This window comes from Mesoplodon bidens (genome assembly GCF_964165515.1).
Source record: "Mesoplodon bidens genome assembly, chromosome: 2".
NCBI lineage: Eukaryota > Metazoa > Chordata > Mammalia > Artiodactyla > Ziphiidae > Mesoplodon > Mesoplodon bidens.
In genome coordinates, this window is record NC_138177.1 from 52,275,873 (window position 1) to 52,299,237 (window position 23,365).

Consider the following 23,365-nt stretch of genomic DNA (forward strand, 5'->3'; position numbering starts at 1 on the left):
GTTTAATGATTGCTTAAGGGTTTGCAATGTATCTTTATCTTATTATACTCTATCTTAAAACAGTATTGTACCACTTTACATATAGTGTAAGAAACTTTGAGTCGTCTTCTGTTTTCTCTCTCCAGTCCTTTGTCCTACTGTTTTCATAGAGTTTAATTCTATATATGTTACAACCCACAAAATTACTTTATTTTTACTACAGACCACCAGTTTTCTTTTGAAGTGATTGAAATAAGAAAACTACTGTCTTTTATCTTTACCTTTACCTTTATTTTACCATTTCTGACATTCTTCATTTATTTGTGCAGATCCAAATTTTCCATTTGATATAATGATCCTTCTGTGGAAGAATTTCCTTTAACATTTCTTTGCAGTGCAGTGCTACTTTCAATGCCTTCATTCTGTTTTTGTTTGCCTCAAAAAGCCTATTCTGCATTCATTTTTAAAAGATGTTTTTGGTGGGTATAGAATTCTTCATTGATTATTTTGGCTACTCATTCAATTAATTACTGAGAGAATAATGTTAACATTTTTAGTTATGATTATGGATTTATTTCTACTTCTTTCTATCAGTTTTTTGCTTCATGTATTTGTAAGATTTGTTATTAGGTGCATGCACATTGAAGACTGCTGTTTCTTATAGTAAATTGAACTTGTATATATTTGAAAGTTGCTGAGAGAGCAGATCCTAAAAGTTCTCATCACAAAGAAAAAAAATCGTAACTATATAAGTGATGGATGATAACTAAACTTATTGTTGTAACCATTTTGTAATATATGTATGTCAAGTCACTATGCTATACACCTTAAACTTATATAGTACTATATATCAATTATGTCTCAATAAAACTGAAAAACAATGACCCTATAAATTGATTCGTTTGTCTTTAGGAAATATTTCTCTCTGTCTCCAGTAATTCTCTTCAACTTGAGAACTACTTTTTCTGATATTAATACAGGAACACAAGCTTTCACCTGTTTGTGTTTGTAGGTTGTATTTTCTTTCAATCACTGTATAACAATATTACCACACACTTAGTGACTCAAAGCACATTGATTGTTCACAGTTTCTGTGAGGTAAGGGTCTGGCCTGGCTTAGATGAATTCTGTGCAAGGTGACAATGACTGTTATTAGCCAGGGCTGAGTTCTCATCTCACGGCTTAACCGAGGAAGGATCCACTTTCAAGCTCATGTGGTTACTGGCAGAATTCAGTTACTGATATCCTGTTAGACTAAGGGACTCAGTTTGGGGTTAGCTGTTGACTGAAAACCACTCTTAGTGCCTTATTGATTGCTGACTGAAAGCTTTCTCAGTCCTTTGCAGCGTGGGCCTCCCCAACGCACCTCTTGTTTTATCAGAACAAGTAAGGAAGAGAGTCCTGTGGCAATATTAGTGTTACAATATTATGCAATGTAATCATGGAAGTAACATCTCATCACTAATGCCATATTCTGTTAGTTACAAGTCACTAGTCTTGTCCACAATCAAGGGGAGGGTATTACACAAGACTGTAAATATCAGGATCAGGGATCATGGGGGTCATCTCAGAATCTGTCCATCACAAATATATATACTTTTCCATCTTCTTATTTTTAATCTGTGGTTTTATGTTTTAAGTGTACTACCTATAAACCGCGTAGGTTTGCTTTATTATCCAGTCTGGCAATCTCTCCCTTTTAATTGGGGTGTTCAGTCCATTTAAATTTAATAAAGTTATTGATATGCCTGTATTTGAGACTATCATCTTATGTGTTATTAAATCCCATGTGCATTTTGTTACTCAATTACCCATTTCCCACCTTCTTTTTGGTGAACCAAGTGATCTTTTTAGTATTGCATTTTATCTCCTGTATTAACTTTTTCATTATGTCTCTTTGTATTATTTGTGTTTATGTATGTATGGTTTTATAAGAGATTATAATATGTCTTTTTAATGTATCAGAGTCTATCTTTAACTACTACTTGTTAAAAAATGTAAAAACCTTGGAACGATATTCTTCTAATAAAGATGGGGAGAGAAAAGGAGAGAGTTGAGAAGGAAACTAATATTTTCTGCATGTCTACTACATATTCCATGAAAATGATTATAGTAACATTCCTGAATATTTATTGAATGTTTGTTATTTTCTAGGCACTCTTCTTAGCATTGACATGAATTGTATTTTAATCCTACCTAAGAGATAAATTCTGTTATCATCCCATTTTATAGATGAGGAAACCAAGGCTTGGAAAGTTTAGGTCACTTGCTCAAAGTCGTCCGGCTGGTAATCAGTAGAGTGTAGAGCAAGAATTGAACTCTGGATGCTCTGACTCAAGAACTTAAGTGTTTATTCACTACACAAAATGCCAAGCACTTTTTGTATACTCTTTCATAATTACTACCCTGTAAGGTAGGTATTTTTACCTTTTCATTTTACAACTAAAAATGCTCAGAGATTGTAAAAGTCTAACAGGATATCAGTAACTGAATTCTGCCAGTAACCACATGAGCTTGAAAGTGGATCCTTCCTCGGTTAAGCCGTGAGATGAGAACTCAGCCCTGGCTAATGTCTTTCGTCATATATCCAGTAAGTGGCAGGGAACCTGGATGAGACCAATTATGTGTTATTCCTGATGTTCTGCCCTTCCCGTGGTACCCTGGACACTCCAACTGAGTGGTGCTTACATAATAAGTGGTGACACTGCCTAGCCAGGAAGAAAAGCAGTTTACCAAGAAATTGTGCCATGAGGGAAAAGATCAGAGATTCTGGCCTAAAACCCACATCTGTGGCTTCCCTAGCCCTGTAATTATAACTTCCCACAAAACAGCAGCCTCTTTCCTTTATCTCAAAGCTGTCTGGCAGTTCTAACTCCCTTGTGACTCTCTCTCGAGACAGATCATTCACCAACAGTTGCCTTGAACACCAAGGAGCAGGAGATGCAAGAGCATTTGACTCAGTCAGTACCAGACATGTTCAGGCTAAGGTAACCCTGAACCAGACCAGCAACTGTGGAATCAGTGGCTGAGTCTGCAGAGATGGTAGGTGGAGAAACATATGTACCTTGAATGGATTCAGTGCAACATCTGGCAAATCTGACCCACTGCTTCGTAATTAATCTTGGTGTTGGATTTAATGACACGATGAGATTGAGAAAGTGAGTGATTTGATTGGACACATTTTTATAGTTTAATTTTCAGTAACACATGGTCTGAGCTTGTTTGCATAATTACTAAATAGATTAATATGCCAATATCTCTGACCAGCTGGAAGGGAAAGATTTAGGCCTTCAAAGATCTTTGACAGACCTTTAAATTAAAGTCGATGTTCTGGAGAGAATGGGGGTGCAGGCCTCCTGAGAATATGAAGTCAAATCAGGGCAAGTGAAGGCCTTAAAAACAGTGATTTTATCATTACCCTCAGAAATAAACCCTTGGCTGCCCATGGAATGTCAATTTGTCTGCAGAGACACTGTACCACGAGTTACAGGTTTGTTGGGAAACCTGTCTTCCTTTCCTAAAGGGTTTGAATTCACGCTCATGATAGAGGTCAAGAAAAACTATATAAATGAGTCAACAAGGGCCGTGGAGCTTGGTGTGGTACCAGGTGTCCCCTGAGCCTTGTGGCCTCTTCTTTCAGGATGTTTCAGACACAATCCAGTTGCAGGTGTCTACAAGAACAGAAAGGAGAAAGCTAAGTGTCTCCACACCTGTAATCTTCAGTCTGTGATCAGTTGCACACAAGAGCCAGGAAGGTGACGTTATTTTCCCAGTGGAAAGAAGAGGTTACATGTTTGTCACTGAGGGGGTAAGGGCCAGATAATGCAAGTTCAGTGAGACAGAAAAGCACAAAAGAAGAGTCTGCAGAGAGATGGCCTAAATTCACGATCAATGATAAGTCTCAGTTTTCTTATCTATAAAATGGGACATTTGGGGCTACCCTGGTGGCGCAGTGGTTGAGAGTCCGCCTGCCGATGCAGGGGACACGGGTTTGTACCCCAGTCCGGGAAGATCTCACATGCCGTGGAGCGGCTGGGCCCGTGAGCCATGGCCGCTGAGCCTATGCGTCCGGAGCCTGTGCTCCACAACGGGAGAGGCCACAGCAGTGAGAGGCCCGCATACCGCAAAAAAAAAAAAATGAAAAAAAAAAAATGGGACATTTGTAGTACCTGTGTCATAGGTAAGAGTCATAAAGTACTTAGAAAGAGCAAGTGACACACAGTAAACCTTAATAAGCGTTAAACAGGGTAAAGAGACATGATCCAGGAGAAATGTGGGCTATTTCAGTTCAGGGGCAAGGGGAAGGTGGTAGGGGTGATGTAATTTTGTGGGAAGGTAGAGTGGGGTGGTTAAGTGTGTGTGCGTGCAGGGATTCATTTCAGACAAGGATTTGCTTATTTTCCATTGTTCAGGGTTGTGTAATTGACATTCAAGTCCCTCCAACTTGAGTTGAAGCATTTGCTCATTGAGTTCTGGTCAGTGGATCTGACAAGGGCAAGTAGGGATGAGGACTCCTTGAGGATGGAGCTGGGTCTTATTCATCTAAGTGGTGACTAGGGCATAGTCTGATAGCAATGACTTTGGCTGCATGAATGAAACTTCCTAGCTGTCCATTTCTCCCTGGCTTTATTCCCCTTTCCTTTTCATTAAAAGGAAGAGCCAGCCCCAGCCATTGCCTGATGAATGACCAGAGGTGTTTAGACAAATAGAGTGTCTGACATCACTATCAGGCATGATCTGCAGGTTTAGACCCTCCCCACCTCCCTGCAGCCTGAGCATGAACACCCCAGCCCCAAGGAAGAAGGGTCTTGCTTTGACTGGGTGTGGCATCTGCTTGCATTTGAGGTCAGAGTGAGGATTCCTCAGAGTATCATGGCCTCCCTGGTCCATGAGAAGCGGTGAAAACAATCCTCCCCATCCAAATGAAGCTGTCAGTAGAAGGTAGGACTGGTGTCCTCTCTCTGCCCTTTTCCTCTTGGCCTTAAGGCTAAAACCACTGAGCACTCATAGAGTTGTGGACACTTGAAAAAGCTCTCGGAGGAAAATGGCAAAAAAGTGGAAACAAAATAAGAGGCAGCACGATTATACTGAAAAGAAAGATACGCAATACCACCCATTCCTGCCTGCAGCTTCCCCTGCCTTCCTGCCCCCTTCCCAGTGGCCTCCCCTCTTCTCCACTTTCTCACATATGCTTTGGAAATCAGGGACTGTCATCAAGGCCATTAGCAACATCTATTCTGGGGATGTACAGTACAAAGCTTAGACCTGATATTTACCTCTGACTGACAAGTGAAACGTTTTAGCTGTCACTGGGTGGGGACGCGACAGATAGGCTGGGGAAAGTCTGTTCCTGTTCTTCCACTTGTTAATTAAAAAAAAGTTTTAAGTGAATTTGGTGCCTGGGGAAAGGGGTGTGATTGCCAGCCCCTGGGAGTCCCCTTGGATACAGATGGTGCTAAAGTGGGGGCTGTCTCTTAAGAACCACGTATTATCTGCTGGGTCTTTCATTTCTGCATCACCTGTTTAAGCACTTGGCAGCCATATAATAATAATAACAACAATGATTGGGAGGATGATAGCCCTTGTGTCTGCCTCTGAGGAGGTCAGGCTGCATGTGTTATCTACCCCTGGGGGAAGGTTTTATTTTGTGATTTTTCACCTGTCTATGAGAACAGGGCAAAGTCATTTTCTTCTCCTGGAAGGAAATTCAATTCAACAAATATTTATTGCTTTATTGAGCACCTACTATGTGAGCGGCTGTCCCCCATGCTAAGTCAATGGCGGGCTCATGTCAAGCTGCAGTGACATGGTTTCAAAGCCTAGAAAATATGTGGGCAGGAGGGTAAGGGGGAGAAATGTGGTGATCTGGAGTGTAGGGTAGGATTAAGACTTTGGAGTCAAGAGAGCCCTGGGTTTGAATCCCAGCTTTGCCACTTACCAGACCTGTAACGTGGGGCACTTTATTTTCTGGAGGCCTCAGTCTCCTTAACTAGGAAGTGTGCATAGTGATAGCTCCTTGGTAGAGTTGATATATGTAAAGCATCTGCAAAGAGTCATTATTCAGTCAATGTAGTGCCTTTATCACGTATGCCATATGCCAGGGCCAACTCACCCCTGAAAGCTTGCTAGAAAATCCAGCCTACTGCTCAAAGAAATGTCCCTCTCCTGCAGCTTTTTAAGGCTCTGCTGCCCCCCCATATGTGGGCGACTGACCTCCTCTCTGAGGTCCACCTCCACTTCTCCATGAAATATTCAGAGTCGATGTTATCTGCTGACAGTCATTAGATCTGCCTCACGTTCCCATTGCCACAGAGAGGCAGTGATTCATTAATATTTATTCATCTTGATTTGCTTTGTTTTCCTTTTTTTAAAAAACCCATTTCAGGATTTATGGGATCATTTTGAACAATGCATAACTCATGCTCTCTCACAGCCTACATTACCCCTCGATCCTTCCAGGGATGTAGCGGGTCAGTGTTCTTACGCGTCCCTGTTTAATCAAATTCCTGCACAAAGACATTTAAGAAAGGCTTTGGTTCCTTGGCCTTATGAACCTCCGTATTCTTTCAGTGTGGCTGGGAACAACCAACCTGTTCCTATCCCCGTATTCTCCCAAAGCTTTTTCCTAGGTACCAGAGTCCCTGACGAAGAGTCTCAGTAGGTCCTTTGCTCATACAAGATGTGTGCAGCGTCCTTTGGCCCTACTTGCTTCTAGGAGCTGAAGGCATCTGTGCCAGAAATGGAGAAGATGGACCTGCAAGGGACCAGTTCCTGTCTCACTTTGCCTGCAAACAGCACCCATGCAGCCAGATGGGCGAGTGCTGAGGAGATTGGGTTCTAGCCCCAGCGAAAGAGCTTTCCTCCCTCCTTTAGACTGTGCGAAGTTCAAGAGCTCTGAATCAGAGTTGGACCTTTCTGGGAGGCCAGGCCAATTCCCAGAGGTGTGGACAGGTTGCATCTGCGGATGCTCACCAGAGAGCATGCGCCCTTCAGTCCTGGCTGAGCCGCTTTCTTTCCAAAGAGCTGCCTCCGTGGTTGGTGCTGCTACACAGGCTGCATCGTGTCTGGCTCCGACGTTCTGTGCTGCATCTTAAATTAGATGAAAAGAGTGGGGAAGGGAGAGCACAGACAGCATCAACTGGACGGGGGTTTTTCACCCAACGCTTACCCGTTCCTGGGCGCTGACGTGTGCTGTAGCCAGCACTGAGCCAGGAACATTAAAGTGAAGTCTGACAGCACGTGCAAAAGGATGGAAAGGGATTTGGTGTTTCTATAGCAATTATGGGGGAAGAATACTGTTGACGAGAATAAAACCCGAAAATGTGCCCCTGACATGTGACTGCTTTATCCTCTGCTCTCAGATAGGAAAGGGAGATGGTTTGCTGTTTTATTCAGGTGTTTTGAAAAGGGAGGCAAACTGACAGACAGGCAGAGACAGACACAACGAGACACGGAAGGAGACTTGAAGTTCAGGAAGAGAAAAAGAGATTACAAATGGGAAATGATCCCAGAGGCTGCAGAAACTCTTTTTATTTGTTTATTTATTTTAAATTTACATTTGCAGGGAGTTTGCAGCCTAGCACTCCACTACCTCTCCCACTTCACTAGGGGATGGGGCTGGGAAGTGTGGCTGGTTGTGGCTGGAACAGTGTCTCCTGGCATGGCTGGCCTTCTTTTGTAACCAATAAAGTCAAGGGAGCCGTCAAAAACCATCTCGAAGGCTGGTGCACCTGGAGGCAGTGCTCTGGAACTGCCGCCGCCCCAGGATAAAGGCAGCAAAGGGAACCAGGTGGGGACCAGTGAGGATGGAAGGAGGGCTCCTCTTCATCCTGGCTGGTATTCTTAGAGTCGGCTGGCACACAGGAGGGCATCCCAATTTCTGTTTTATTTTATTTTTATTTTATTTTTTTTTTTGCGGTACGCGGGCCTCTCACTGTTGTGGCCTCTCCCGTTGCGGAGCACAGGCTCCGGACGCTCAGGCTCAGCGGCCATGGCTCACGGGCCCAGCCGCTCCGCGGCACTTGGGATCCTCCCGGACCAGGGCACGAACCCGTGTCCTCTGCATCGGCAGGTGGACTCTCAACCACTGCACCAACAAGGAAGCCCCCAATTTCTGTTTTTAATAATCCATATTCCACCAGCAAATCCTGATAAAGATTTTCCATTCTGTGTTAAGGACCCTGGGAGCGTCATGGAAGTGCAGTGTATATTTCTAACGGGAATTTTCAGGCTCAGAGCAATATCAGTGTACTAAGGAGTCTTTAAATAAGCTTACAGATGGGAGCTGAGGGGAGCAGATGATGGAGAAGGCTGGAGTGTGCAAGAAAGTCTTCGAAGAGAGAGGGGACTTGATTTGGGCCTCGATGCATATATAGAAGTAAGGGAGGAAAATACCACCATGGAAAGGAGCAGCATGTGCTAAAGCATCGAGGCATGAATGACAGGAGAATTCATGGGACAGGAAGACCAGGCTACCTGGACGGGGCGGGAGTGGTTGAGGATTATATACTGTTGGGGGTTGGGGGGAGAAATGCTGAGAGGTAACAGATGGCATAGAGAAGTATTCCCTAAGCGCACTCTGAGATCCCCAGCCTGGCAAGATGCACTGAGAGAAGGAAAAGGGATTTTTCCATGTTTAAGTAAGCCTTAACCCTCTTTCTAAGAGTCACAATTCACATCTCCATTTTCAGGGCTCTGAAAAGTCCTGCAATAAAGAAATCCTTTCACTGAATTTAATCTAGAATTTTTCTAAGCATACATCTTCATAGTTTTTTTTTTTTTTAATATCTATTACTAAACTTTGGAACTACTTTTCTATGACTCACACACTGGGAAACACAAGCACAGAAGCCAGCGTCTTGGGCTTTGAGGTCAGATCAGTTCTGTTCCCAACCTGGTACTTATTAGCTGGTGACAATTGTCAATTCACATCATTTCATGGAGCTATCCCATCCCATGGATGGTGGTGAAAATATAGAGCAGGTTGGGCAGACACAGTCCTACTAGAGTCAGCACTGAATAAAGCCTGGCTGCTCTGTGTCACTGAGGGCTGCAGAAACAGGTAGAGTGGCTTCAACTTGAAACAGCGGGAAATAGGGGCTACTGAAAAGTCTTCTCTGAGGGAGCCACATAATGACAGCAGGGTTGATAGATGCGATTGGGAGGAGGGTCAGGATGGATTAGCAGGGAGTGAGGGAGAGTTTATTAAGGTCCTCCACACCCTCCATGCTTTCTCAGGGTCCCAGATGAGCAAACTAGTTGGAGACTCAATGATATAGGTAGAGGCCAGAGGATCCAGTCAAACTTGTGTACTGGTCTCTCCCAAGTGAAGGCGGGGTGGGGGGGCGGGGAGTGAGGTAAAGACCTGGACTCACCTCCGCACCCTCAGAAAGCTAGGCAATTCTGCAGCAGCTGAGCCTGAGGACGTGGAGCTGGGGGAGCAAGCGTGCCTCCTCTCCCGTGACCCTGACATGGTGAGAGCCCGGCTCCCCAGGGGCTGATGCATTAAGATCCAGCACAGATTGCTGCTGTCTTGCTCTCACACACATCAGCACATCGTCATCAACTCGGGGAGTGATTGACAGGGACTAAAGGACAGGCATGTCTGCCTATCTTGTCATGCCCTGCCGCACCTCGTGGTCCCCATCCCCTTCCTATCTTGCTCCCCGCAATCTCATTCCTGAGGCTGCAGCCCAGCTCACGCAACAATGTGTTCACTAGGTACTTGGGCCACCAACGTAGAAGTGGGTGTGTGTCCCTTTTCCCTGGCACTCCTGCATATTCTCTCTCTCTCTCTCTCTCTCTCTCTCTGTCCTTTTAACTTATTGACTTTTAAATGCAAAAACAGCAAACATCTACTGAGCAGTTGCTTGAGACCAGTCACTCTGTTCTGTTTTATTGTATTTATTTAGCAAACACTTATGTAGGATTTACAATATGCCAGAAATTATTCTAAATACTTTTCAAATGTTAACGCAATCCATCTCACAATGCTTAAGGTATTACCACTATTTTTTTTTTTTTTTTTACCGATAAAGAAACTGAGGAGCAGAGAGGTTAAGTAACTTGCCCAGTGTCACTCAGCAATTAAGTAGAGATTCTATCCCAGGGACCTAGTTTTGCATTTTGCATCTCAGCACATGAATTTTTTTTTTTTTTTTTTTTTTAGTGGTACGCGGGCCTCTCACTGTTGTGGCCTCTCCCGTTGTGGAGCACTGGCTCCAGACGCACATGCCCAGCGGCCATGGCTCACGGGCCTAGCCGCTCTGTGGCATATGGGATCTTCCCGGACTGGGAAGCCCATGACCTTTTTTTTTTTTTTTTTAGATTCCATATATATGTGTTAGCATATGGTATTTGTTTTTCTCTTTCTGACTTGCTTCACTCTGTATGACAGACTCTAGGTCCATCCACCTCACTACAAATAGCTCAATTTCATTTCTTTTTATGGCTGAGTAATATTCCATTGTATATATTGCCACATCTTCTTTATCCATTCATCTGTTGATGGACACTTAGGTTACTTCCATGTCCTGGCTATTGTAAATAGTGCTGCAATGAACATTGAGGTGCATGTGTTTTTTTGTTTGTTTGTTTGTTTGTTTGTTTGTTTTTTGTGGTACTCGGGCCTCTCAAAGCTGTGGCCTCTCCCGCCTCAGAGCACAGGCTCCGGACGCGCAGGCTCAGCGGCCATGGCTCACGGGCTCAGCCGCTCCGCGGCATGTGGGATCTTCCCCGACCGGGGCACGAACCCGTGTCCCCTGCATTGGCGGGAGGACTCTCAACCACTGCGACACCGGGGAAGCCCGCGTGTGTCTTTTTGAATTATGGTATTCTCTGGGTATATGCCCAGAAGTGGGATTGCTGGATCATATGGTAATTCTATTTTTAGTCTTTTAAGGAACCTCCATACTGTCCTCCATAGTGACTGTATCAATTTACATTCCCACCAACAGTGCAAGAGGGTTCCCTTTTCTCCACACCCTCTCCAGCATGTATTGTTTGTAGATTTTTTGATGATGGCCATTCTGACCGGTGGGTCTCACTTCATTCTTTAATTCATTTATTTAACATTTTGGAGCACATCCTAGATCCCAGCAAGGTATTAGGCCTGAGGATAGAGGAATAAGAAGCTCAGGCTGCCTGGTTGCACAGGGAAGCAATATGTATATGAGGCCATTACAGAACCAGTCTAAGGCAAGGTGAAGTGAGAAGAGGTGGTAAGAGATTAAAAAGCAAACTACTGCTATGGAGAGATGCTTGGGAGCTTGACCTGGTCAGAAAGGGCTTGGAGGAGGGGTTCTCAAGCTAGGCTTGCAGGGATTGAGTGGAGCAGAAGGGCAAGGGTATCTGAGAAAACTGGCAGAGCAAAGCCTTTGCTTCTTCTCCAACTGAATCCCTCCTCTTCCTTCCTCCCCTCCCAGAATTGGGTAAAGGTAGCACCCATCAAGGCCTCTGTAAACCACAACCACTTACCTTTTGCAAATACAGGCCTGAAACCCACAGACAGTACACCTTGGGAGAGATGGTCAGTGTGGTCCCTGGATCGGCAATACCAACAGCATCGGCGAGCTTGTTGGGAACGCAGAATTTCAGGCCCCACTCCTGACCTACTGAATCGGATCTGCTTGTAACAGAGCCAGGGGAGTCATAAGCATATTCAAGTTTGAGCACAGAATAGGCTTCCAGATTCCCTCCTGCAGGCTCCAGCCTTATCTTTTTCGCCCTCCCGGCAGGGTGGTGAGAGTTGTCCTGACCATAGCCTTGCCAGGAGTTCTCAATGTTAAACAGGAAATCTCAGCGCACCAACCAGAGCTCCTGGCCCCACCTCTCCCAGGCCTGTGTGGTCCCTGTCTTGACTGCCCCCATCTCACACCTCATCCCTAGCTTGGGAGTACGGTTCCATTCAGGAAATGGTACCCTCTGTGGCCTCCTGCCCCCACACCAGCCTCGCCACATGATGTGCCTCTTAGATACAGGACTGTAGGAGAAGAGGGGCTGTGGAGAAGAGAGCCGGCCTCCTGGAGGGGAATGAGCCTTGGACTTGAAGTGAAAAGACCTAAGTTCAAATGTATGACTTGCTGCTGTGTGATCTCGAGCAAACCACCATTTTGCTGAGCCTCAGTTTTCCTAATTATAAAAATTCATGTGCGGGCTTCCCTGGTGGCGCAGTGGTTGAGAGTCCGCCTGCCAGTGCAGGGGACACGGGTTCGTGCCCCGGTCAGGGAGGATCCCACATGCCGTGGACTGGCTGGGCCTGTGAGCCATGGCTGCTGGGCCTGCGCATCCGGAGCCTGTGCTCCGCAACGGGAGAGGCCACAACAGTGAGAGGCCCGCGTACCACAAAATAAATAAATAAATAAATAATGGTCATGAAGAACCTAGGGGCAAGACAGGAATAAAGAAGTAGACCTACTAGAGAATGGACTTGAGGATATGGGGAGGGGGAAGTGTAAGCTGTGACAAAATGAGAGAGTGGCATGGACATATATACACTACCAAATATAAAATCCATAGCTAGTGGGAAGCAGCTGCATAGCACAGGGAGATCAGCTCGGTGCTTTGTGACCACCTAGAGGGGTGGGATAGGGAGGGTGGGAGGGAGGGAGACGCAAGAGGGAAGAGATATGGGAACATATGTATATGTATAACTGATTCACTTTGTTATAAAGCAGAAACTAACACACCATTGTAAAGCAATTATACTCCAATAAAGATGTTTAAAAAAAAATAAAAAATAAAATAAAATAAAACAAAATGAAAAAAAAAAAAGAATGAAGTGAGACCTCTTTCAAAATTTTTCTTTCTAATGAGAGGAATGTTTAGCAATCCCTTCAAGTGTTAGGTAAACAGTTTTAATCTGTTCACATTTCCGAGGTCTTTTCCAATGGCCTAATTCGGGTGGAAAGAAAGCAGAAGGGGCTGACTGGAGAAACTTCACAGAGCACAGAGAGCAGTTAAAGAGGCTTGTGAATTTACTCACTTAATCAGGAGGATGAAAAGTCTGAATCCCGCAGCCAGGAAATGGTCCCCGGCCCAGCCCAGAGCCGGCAGCTCCCCCTCCCCTTGGCTTTTCACAGGTCATATTTCAGCCTCAACAAATTCCATAATCTCCTGCTCACTTTCCCCTTTTATGCCAAGACTGTGATCTCAGATTCCCAAGAGCATTTATCAAATCCATGAAAATGTGCCCCTTTGTCCCCTGAGGGGGAGGCTTCCTAGGGGGAACTTGGGGCACTAATAGGCTTTCAGATCAGCAGCCGGAGGCAAACCTCAGCAGCCCTGGGCTCCCAGGTAGCCTGTGATAGACGCCGGCCACAGAGCTGCTCGCAGCAGAGCCAGTGCTTGGAATGTAAAGGGAACATCACGTTCTGTTTCCTTGCTCTCCCTGGGCAGTGTTTCTCCAGGATTCCTGGGGGCTGAGGTAGCTCTAGCTCTGTACCCATCAAGCAGGCTCAGACCTTATTCTGTATTATTTTCTTTTCAAAGACCACCCATTTGGGGGGCTACGTTGCCTCAGACCTTCCTTCTTTCCCTGCTGCCCACCTCTTCTTTCCCTAAGAGCAGAGGCGGGGACATCTGCGGGAATGTTAGATATTCTGCACGTTTGTCAGACTTTCAGTTCCTGTTTTGGCCAAGGGGTCTGTTCTGCAATGGATATTGGGAAAATCTGGAGTCTCATTAACGAAGAAGGAGTTTGGGGAACAGTTGCTCCTTCCTGGGCTGATACTTCATTGCAAGAAATGCTCAAGACCCTATTGTAAAGCACAGAAGTTGGGACTGAAGAATGCACTTTCCATTCTTAACTTTCATTCTGACCTCACAGACCCCTGCTCCAGTTCCCTGAGCTCTGCAGTCAGCCAGCCTCCCCACTGTCAACCCGTGGTAAATCCCTTTTTTGCAGGTACTTCTGAACTCACGTGTGGCTTCTGAACAGCCTCCTTGTGTTCATCTCCTTCCAGATTTCCAGTGTGATGAAGGCTCAGATGAAGAGTTTCAGAGAACAGATGGGAGGCTGTCATTACATGTTACTGATACACAGAGCTGCTTCAGCCTCACGCATGCCAGTGCTCAACCACACTCGTAATTCTTCCTCTGTTCCCCAGCCCGAGCCAGGAGCTCAGCCAGTTTTGACAAGAGGGAAAGTGAGAGCTTTCTAGGGGCATTTATATAAAACATGCTAGGATGGATGATGAACTAGGGAACAAAACCTTTCTTCTTTTACTGGAAGAGAAAATACTGCGTTTCACCAATTCCCTTTTGAGAACCAAAAATCAGAAGTCAAAAATTTGCTATCCCCTCCCTTCCACCATGTGAGGACACAGCAAAAAGATAGCCACCTATGAACCAGGAAGTAGGCTCTCACCAGACACCAGATCTGCAGGCATCTTGATCTGGGATTCCCCAGCCTCCAGAACTGTGACAGATAAATGTTGTTGAAGCCACCCAACCCAGTCTATGATATCCTGCGATGGCAGACTCAACAGACTAACCCTCCAGGGGTCTGCAGCTGAGAGTAAGGGAGGCCGCAAAAGCCAGAATCTGTTCCTAAGCAATGTAGTATCATGTTCTTATGCTACACGCACCAAAAAAGCAGCTGGTTTTTCTTTTTTTCCTTTAATTTAAATATTTCATACTATTAAAAAAAAAATTTGCTATCCCACCTTGGGTGCCATTGTGATTGGGTAATGCAGGAACCTTCTGGAGATAAGCTTCTTTGTCTGGTCCAAGAGCTCTCCAATGGCTACAGGATGTACTTGGTAAAGAATGTTCTGGCAGCCCCACAAGGTCATGTCTCAATAAGGATGAAAAATCCACAGGGACCTTACATTTCAACTTCCTTTAATTGACAGAGGAACTCAAACATTGGCTAGAGGCAAGAAATGACTAGTCAGTTACTCATTAGTGGAGAAACTGGGAACTGAAGTAGGGTCTAGGTTACTGCTTTTTCAGGAAGGGGCAAAGACCCTAGGATGGAGAGTGAGGATTTTTTTCCCAGAGGAAAGGGAGTGGCTTCTTTGCAAAATTTTATAGGAAGGCCCAGAATTTTCCTTTACTCCCAGCATGGTTTAATAATCTCCATTTGGAGAGGACATTGGTTATCTCTTGGACAATCTAATGCTTTTAGTAAAAAATTCACTTTGCCCCTCTTCACATGGTTTGAAGAGAGAGAGAGAGAGAAAAAAAACAGTTTTCCTTGAGCTTTATTCCTGTATGAAACTTGGTTCTCAGACCTTTGAAACCTTGATAGAAATAGTGAAGCTTGAAATAATAAAGCTTGAACTGGCCCAAGGTCTGGATTTTCCCTTGTCCTGTCCTGTGGGAAGTGGAGCCTTGCATACACCTTTAATGCAGTGTTCCCAGAAATCCATCACGGGGTGTGGAAATTTAAAACCAAGCGCTAATCTGCCATGGTGGTGATTCAGAAGTGTTGGCTCCAAATGGCCCAACTGTCGTCTGTGACGCAGTAAGAGGTTTGTTTGTGTGGTAAGCAGAGCTGCATCTCCTCAGACTCTTTCCTTTGGGGAATGTTTCTCTTCTAAGTATGAATTTAGACTGAACTGTGCCCACAAACCTGTGTTTGTTCTTCTGTAGACGTCTGTGTTCTTGTTTGAAGTGTTGCTTCCAGTAGATGGAGAGCTCAGGCCTACGAGAAAACAGGCAGGAGCTGCTAACCTAACCTCCACCCCACACTGGAGACATGACCATCCAAAGGAAGTGATTCAGAATCAGAAAACTCAGCCTGCTCTGTTTTGTGGTTTGTCCACCATAGCATAACAGGAAATTGAACACACTTGACTTTAGGAAAGATGGAGAATAAAGGTAGCAGGTGAAAAGGGGCTGCTGCAGATTTTCAGGTCTTAGGTGAGAAAGGCCTGGGTTGGGCAGGACTGAGTGTGAGAGATGATTGCCAGGGAAGAATAAGGTAGATATTGAGGCAGACAACATCTAGGGGATTAAGGAAAGGGAATAATTGATATGATCTCCAAGCGTTTGAGCCTGCTTGACAGTAGATCTGCAGTGCCATTAACTGAATAAAGGAATTTAGAAAAGGGGATCATTTGAGGTCTGCCTCTGCTCTCAGCAGTGATAGAAGCCCTCCTTCCAACAGCACAATAGCCACGCTGGTCAATTGCCACACCCTCCCGCAAGCACACAGAGGCAGGTATTAACTGATTTGCTGTCTCCTGATCTTTATATATTTTTCTGTGTGTTGACCTTTGATTTCCTAAGGAATTTTACATTTTTTGTAAAGTAGCCGTGCAGAGACAAGGTGTATAGACTGGCGTGTAGGGAAAACAATGCAGTAAGAAGATAAGAGTTGACAGCCGCTATGCCAAAGACAAGAGAAAGGAGAGGCATCATTCTCTTTATGGAGCTGATACTTTCTTGACACATTTACATAAATTGATTTTTTAAAGTTTGAAACCCTTCTCCCCATTATTCTTATTTTCCTCTCAAATCAATGATGCATCTCAGTTTGATTTTCTATAATCAGCGGCTTGCCATGAGCATTTCTATCCTACAATTTCAAGACCCACATATAAACACTTGAGTGCACCCAGGGGAATGGCTGCTCAAAGGTGTTCTTTGATAATGCACATGACCCACACTCACTGCGTCTTTTTGCAGGTTTCCATTTTCACGTGCGCAAGTCTTCCTAAAGAGAGCTATTCCGAAAGTCAAGGATTCTTCTGGAAGCCCCCTGTCAGCCCCAGGTTCAGGTACGGGGCTGGGCTAGGGTTTGTCTCCAGGGCTGCTTGATAACAATGGGCTCCCTTTTCACTGGGCACTGCCCAGCCTCTGGGAACAATGGACTCACACCATCAGCCAGCATCAGGAGTCACTTAGTTCTCCTTTTGACCTTGCCTTTCAGAAGCTGATCCTTATTAACTATAGGAGGGGGTGGGGAGTAGTTGAGACAACTCAGATTGACAGGGTGACCCCCAGCTGTGTCTGCTCCAAGACGATATAACCCCAGAGCTTTAGGGCTGTGAGGGTAGTGATTTAACAAATCATATGTTTAAACAACATGATGACACAGTGCTGTTTGAGGAGTTTTGAAGCACGTTTCTGAATAATGGGGGAAATAATGAACACCTCTGACAAGTGCATTTAAATGCCACATGCATTAGGAGGTGCTGGCAGGAGTGGGGGGGTGGTTCTTGAATTCCTGCATAATGAACGTTTTCTTCCTATTATTCCATCCTGCTTTTATTTCATGTTTCAAAAATGGTCGCTGAGGGGGCAGACCTCTGAGCACTTTGTAAACAGAAGGAAAAAGGCAGCCTATGGCCCATCACCAGCCTTGCAGAGAGGCTCAAGTTGGTGTCCTGACACAGGAGAGGGATGTAGCAGGTAGCCCAGAGCCTTCCTTCTCCCAGATCTCATCTTTCACCTGCAGTTGCAAGCATCCTCTTACCTAAAGCATTGTTATTGCTACAGAGGAAGTGGTGTAGGAAGCTGCTCACGGGAAGGAACATTTTGGCACACACAGGCAGACCTCAGAGAGATTACTGGTTCTGTTCCAGACCACCACAATAAAATGAATATCACAATAAAGCAGGTCATGTGACTTTTTGAGCTTCCTTGTGTACATAAAAGTTATGTTTACACTATACCTGGCTTATGCTGAAGTCTATTAAGCATGCAATAGCATCATATCTAAAAACAAAAAACAAAAACAAAAAACACAATGCACATACCTTGATTAAAAACCATTTTATTGCTAAAAATGCTAACCATCAACTGAGCCTTCAGTGAGTCAGACTAATAACAGCAAAGATCACTGATCACAGATCACCATACCAAATATAGTAATGGAGAAGTGTAAAGTATTCTGAGGATTGTCGAAATGTGACACAGAGACATGAAATGAGCAAATGCTGTTGGGAAAATGGCTCCCATAGACTTCCTGATGCAGGGTTGCTGCAAACCTTCGGTTTGTAAAAAATGCAATCTTTGCAAACACTGTAAAATGAGATACGCTTGTATTTGTTACCCAGATTATGTTCTAAGGAGAGTATTAGCTGGGAGAGAATGCAGCACAGGATTGGTGAGTTTTGATTAGTGCAGTGGGTTAAGTGAAGGCGTGGAAGGGAAGAGGCTCATAGGATGGATTCCAGGTTGTTAAGACAGCGGATGAGGCTCTCTTCCACGTTCTTGCCTTCTTTACCTAATCTCTCACTACTACCTGTCTCCAACTTGTTCCCTAGCATCACTGGGTCGCTGGTATTTCTGGCTGGCTTGTGCTTGTCCCCCTACTAGCAAGTCCTCTCCTCCACCGTGAAGTTTCCTCATCCAGGCAGTCACAGTATGACTTTCAGAGGCCCTAAGCAATATTGTCACTGTGGGCCCCTCTTCTAAAAAATAAAAAAAAATGAAAAAAAGCCTAAAAACCATATCTTACAACTGCATTGGTATATAAAGGATGAATTTATTGTTATATATTCATTATACTTTTATTCATTTTTTCTTCTGATTTTAAAAACACTTAAAATTAAAAATAAATTATCATGGGCTCTTAAAAGTAGTATGAGTCCTGGGCATGTGTATCGCGGGCCTAATGGCTAAGTCAGCCCTGCATCTAAGGGGCCTTTCCTGCCTCCCCGGCTGGTTAGGCAGCTTTCTGGGTTGTTTCCATAAACTTCTCTCTCGTATTGCACTTGCCACACCACTAAACTGGGTGCTTCTTGAGAAGAAAGAACTGCACTTTATTCATTGTGGAACCCAGCACAAAACCCAGGGCCTACCCGTAAGCAGTCCCTCCATATATTCATGTAGAGCTGGATGGTTGAGGAGAACAGAGCTGGTGGGTGCTGTCCTGAGGGTTCGGCCATAACCAAGCAGGTCAGCAGAGAGGGTGCCTATGGGGTGAGTGGGTGGGAGGGTTTCGTAGATTTGCCTTGCCTGTTTCACCCATTTGCTGAGGGTCGGATCTGCCTACAGGCATGGATAGAGCAGCAGCAGTCAAAGTGGTCTGCAGATCCAACAAGAGGGATGGCTTAGCCTCATAGCATCCCTGCCTTAAGGGAGGCCACCTTCTGGAGCACAGCAAAGCCACCCTGCCGGTGAGGAGGCTCGGTGTGCCCCCAGAAAATGAAGAAACAAAAGCAGAACAATACATAAACTTGAGCAATTTCATAAGTACAGTTTGGAGTCGGTTTGGCTGGAGGGAAGAATTTAATTGCAAAGCTCCTATGTCTCAACTACCTGTGGCTAGACATTGGAGAGGGAAAACAGCGAGACTCGGATGTTGAATGTTGATGATAAGCAGGAGAAAGGTTGAGGATGGAAGAAGGCCTGCTGAGGACTGGGGTTAAGATGACACTTTGGAGTCACTTTTGGTGAGTGCTTTGGGTTTATATATTTCTGCTTTTAATGACCCTGGGCTAAGGAGAGGGATGATCTGCATCACATTGCAGAATTTGTTCTTATAAAAATTAAAATCCTAATAGTGTATCATGCTAACAACCTACTAGAATACCATTTGGTATAAAAGAAAAAAAGTTTAAGATAGGGTCCCGACTGTCAAATAGCTTAGAATCCAATCTGGACAAGAAAGATCATGTGTGAATCTCTTGCAGGAAAGGACAGAGCGGAGTTGGAAGCCAGGTAGACATGGTAAGGGGCTAAAAAGAAGGTGGGCGGAAAAGCAAGAGACTCTAGTCCCTCCTGTACAAGCTGGCCTGAGCATCTTTCTCTGGCTGACCTCACTAAGGGTGCAAGACTAGAACTGTCCTAAATCTGCATCTCTAGACCTCATCTCATTCCTGAGCCCCAAATCCAGTTCTATCGGTCTCTAGGATATATTTTTCACAAAAGATCTCAAATTCTGTCACCTAAACAGACCCCATAATTTCCCTCTGCCTCCTGCTGATGTCCCTGTATCTTTAATCGCACCATCACTCTTCAAGCAGATCAAAGTTTCAGGATCTTCCAAGACACCATTCTTTCCCTTGTGCTCTGGTTTAATCAGTACTGTGACCTCACGGAGTCTTTCTTCAGTCTCAGTTGGGTCAAATCCTGTCTTGTCTTTTCTACTTACAGTCTGTCCCCCCTAATTTCATCCCATCTCACCTTCTTTGGGACCCTTGAAACGTTCTCCTAATTGTTTCTTCTTAGAATGATTTCAGCCTCTGTACTGGCATCAGGATTATTTTACCTACAGTGTTTTGCCCCAGTATCTCCAAAAGCTTTTCATTGCCTCCTAAAAAAGACTCTTCACTCAGGCATTCTAGAGAAGTGGTTAAGAAGAAAGGGCTTTGGTGTCATACAGACCTAGTTTGAGCCCTGGTTCTATCATTTATTAACTGCATGACACTTGCTGAGTAAACCACTCTAATCCTGATTTTTAAAATATGGATAATAATTGTATCTACATCACCAGGTTTCTGAAAAGATACTAGATGCAAAGTACTTAGCACAGTGCCTGGCACAAATAAGTGTTGATTAAAGGAACTATTATTACTAGCAATTAGGATTTTTTGTTTCTTATCAATCTTACTACATTTATCATTAAAAAAGAATAGCTGGTGTTAATTTCCTTACACTTACCTATATGCTTAACAAGTGAGATTCTTCACTTGCCTCCTGCAGGGTGAGCTCTGAAATTCCTTCTGTTGCTGCAGGCCTGGTATCCAGAATAGCGGGGGAAGGACTTTTTATCAACCGCTCCCTGAGCCCAACTTGCCTGTGTCCACCCGCATCTTCCAAGCCGCGGGTTCAAGCTGCTTCTTCAGTCTCTGATTAGCTCTGATCTTTCAGCACCTGCAGCCTCCCCTGAATCCCCATCAGATGGGCTGCCCTCGGAACCCTTCTCTTCCTTGCCAATCTGTGCACCTTCATCATTAGCCTGGGGTTTTCTCTGCTCCCAAAAGGAAGGACCATCCCAAGATGAAACGCTGCCATCTGCTAAATTCTGAGGACGAGGCAGCGTACTGAAATTAGATAAACTTCTCTTCCATTTCTGACCCCAATGTGACCTTGGACAATTTATTCAATGTCTTCCTTCCTCATCTGTATAATACGGATAGTCTTATCTTGTCTTATCTTGTAGTATTCCCCTAAACACAGTGCCGGCTAAATATACAGCGAGTTTATTTAGGAATGTGATCCCAGGCAGAAGGAACACAAGACACTGGGATTGAAGCAGGGTAGAGGGGACAGGCAAGGCAATAGGAGGAAGCAGTATGAAGTTGGATACTGCAAAAAAGACTGGCACAGGACCCCACTGGAGTATCAAATCGGAGCTAGCTGTCCAGAGGAACAAAAGGAGAAGCATTTATCCATCATTTTTTGTTACCCTTTCATCAAGGGCAACTCCCACTGGGTGTTAACAGCTGTCACTGCCATATCAGACTCCTGAATGCCAAGCTGGGAATCAGAGAAGCCCTGGGGCAAGAAGTGAGAGGTGCATGGTGAGGCCAGGATGTAGTGTTGTCAGGCTGTGCCTGAGCAAAGCTGGTGAAGGCCCTTGTGGGACTGGTCCTGCAGAAGCAGCCAGAGTAAGAGGTGGAGCCTAGGGAGGTCCCGTACACAGCCCTATGTCCCAGACGTGTGACTTCACAGGAGGAGCTATATAGATAAGAGGTTACGTTCCCTCAGGCACATAATAAACATTTCCTTCCCCCAAACCTTCGCATTGTTTTCCATCAAATTAGAATAAAATTCAAATTCCCTGACCCTGGTTACTAAGCCTTTACCAGAACTGGACCTGAGCTGTCTCTTAGACTTCATTTTCTACACTCTCCCCTTGGGTTATTCCTCTCCGGCTCCACCCTGCAAGCTGGACCACGTGCTAACCATGTGCTGCTGTGCACACTCTGAAACTAACACACTCTGAGCTTGTTTTGGCCTCAAGGCCTTTGCCCTTTCTACTGCCTCTGCCTAGAATGTCCTTTCCTCAGATATTTGCTTCTCTCTCCCTTCATTCAAGGCTCTGTTCAAATATCACCCCCTCAGAGAGGCCTTCTCTGACCACCCCACCTAAAATAGCACCCCTAGTGCTGTGGTTATACCTTATCTCTTTACCTTGCCCCCCATACCATTTACTTTTTATGATATTATAATAGGAGAAAGTTATTTGTTCATTATCTATATCCCCTTTTAGAATATAAGCTCTATAAAGAAAATAATTTTGGGGCTTCCCTGGTGGCGCAGTGGTTGAGAGTCCACCTGCCGATGCAGGGGACACGGGTTCGTGCCCTGGTCCGGGAAGATCCCACATGCTGAGGAGCGGCCGGGCCGTGAGCCATGGCCGCTGAACCTGCGTGTCCAGAGCCTGTGCTCCGCAATGGGAGAGGCCACAACAGTGAGAGGCCCACGTACTGCAAATAAAAAAAAAAAAAGAAAATAATTTTGTCTATTTTGTTCCCTGCTCTATTTCCAATGCCTAGAATAATGTCTGGTACATAGTGTGTGCCCAATACATGTTTCTTACATGAGTGAATATGTAAGAAATATTTGGATATTTGGTTATGAACATGTGGACAAATGGTCATGGTCTCTTGACCCTGTGGGGGCTGGCTTCTTACCCTAGTTCCAGACCATGCCCTGACCAGACTTCCTTCCCTGCCCTGCCTCTCCATGCTCTTGAAAAGTCACAATATCTTTCAGCAAATTGAGCTAAGATATAACAGGTGCTGCAGAGAGAAGCCATTTCCCATCTTTCTGTGTCACACATAAGAGTTTTCCTTCAGAGACAAGGTTAATTTGAAACAGTACATCCCTTTATGCTTCTGGGCAAAAGTGACTACTACTCAATATGTATGTGAAAATATGTAATAACCTAAACATAACAAAATGGTGCTACAGGCATCCTGGAGCTCAGTGATCCTCACACACACTCCAGTGAATGTGTGAGTATCGGTATATGTGCACACGCTTACACACACACACACCTGCTCAGCTCTCCACAACCTCAGCTGCTTTCACCCCTACCTACCTTTTTCCTTTGTCTCTACTGCCTGTCAGTATACAATAGTTATTTAAACAAACACTCCATAAGATGTTGGGAGATATGGTACTGGATTCATGGAGTGGTCAAGTTCTTAGAAAGTTGGTGTGAACTCTTGACTACCTGGGGCAGTGTTCCTTCCAAGGTCAGTCTTCCCCTTCAGCTCAGGTGCTGAGGGGGTACTATGTTCTGAATATTTTTGTCTCCCTAAAAATCACATGTTGAAATCCTAACCCCCAAAGATGTTGGTATTAGGAGGTGTGGACTTTGGGAAGTGATTAGGTCATGAGGGTGGGGCCCCCATGAATGACATTACTGCCCTTACAAGAGATGCTCTAGAAAGATCCCTAGCTCCTCCCACCATGCAAGGACACAGCAGAAAGGCACTGCCTACAAAGCAGAAGAAGATACTCACCCAACCATGTTGGT

At 44.8% G+C, this 23,365-nt stretch overlaps 1 long non-coding RNA gene across 1 annotated transcript; it reads right to left on the reverse strand.

Moving 5' to 3' along the window:
• Positions 1–3,245: 3,245 nt before the first annotated feature.
• On the reverse strand, positions 3,246–7,153 carry LOC308612191. Its single transcript, XR_014015081.1, has 3 exons — positions 6,952–7,153; positions 5,918–6,022; positions 3,246–3,650 (listed from the first exon to the last, which is right to left on the reverse strand). It is a non-coding gene; the product is annotated as an uncharacterized lncRNA (long non-coding RNA).
• Between the last annotated feature and the right edge of the window lie 16,212 nt (positions 7,154–23,365).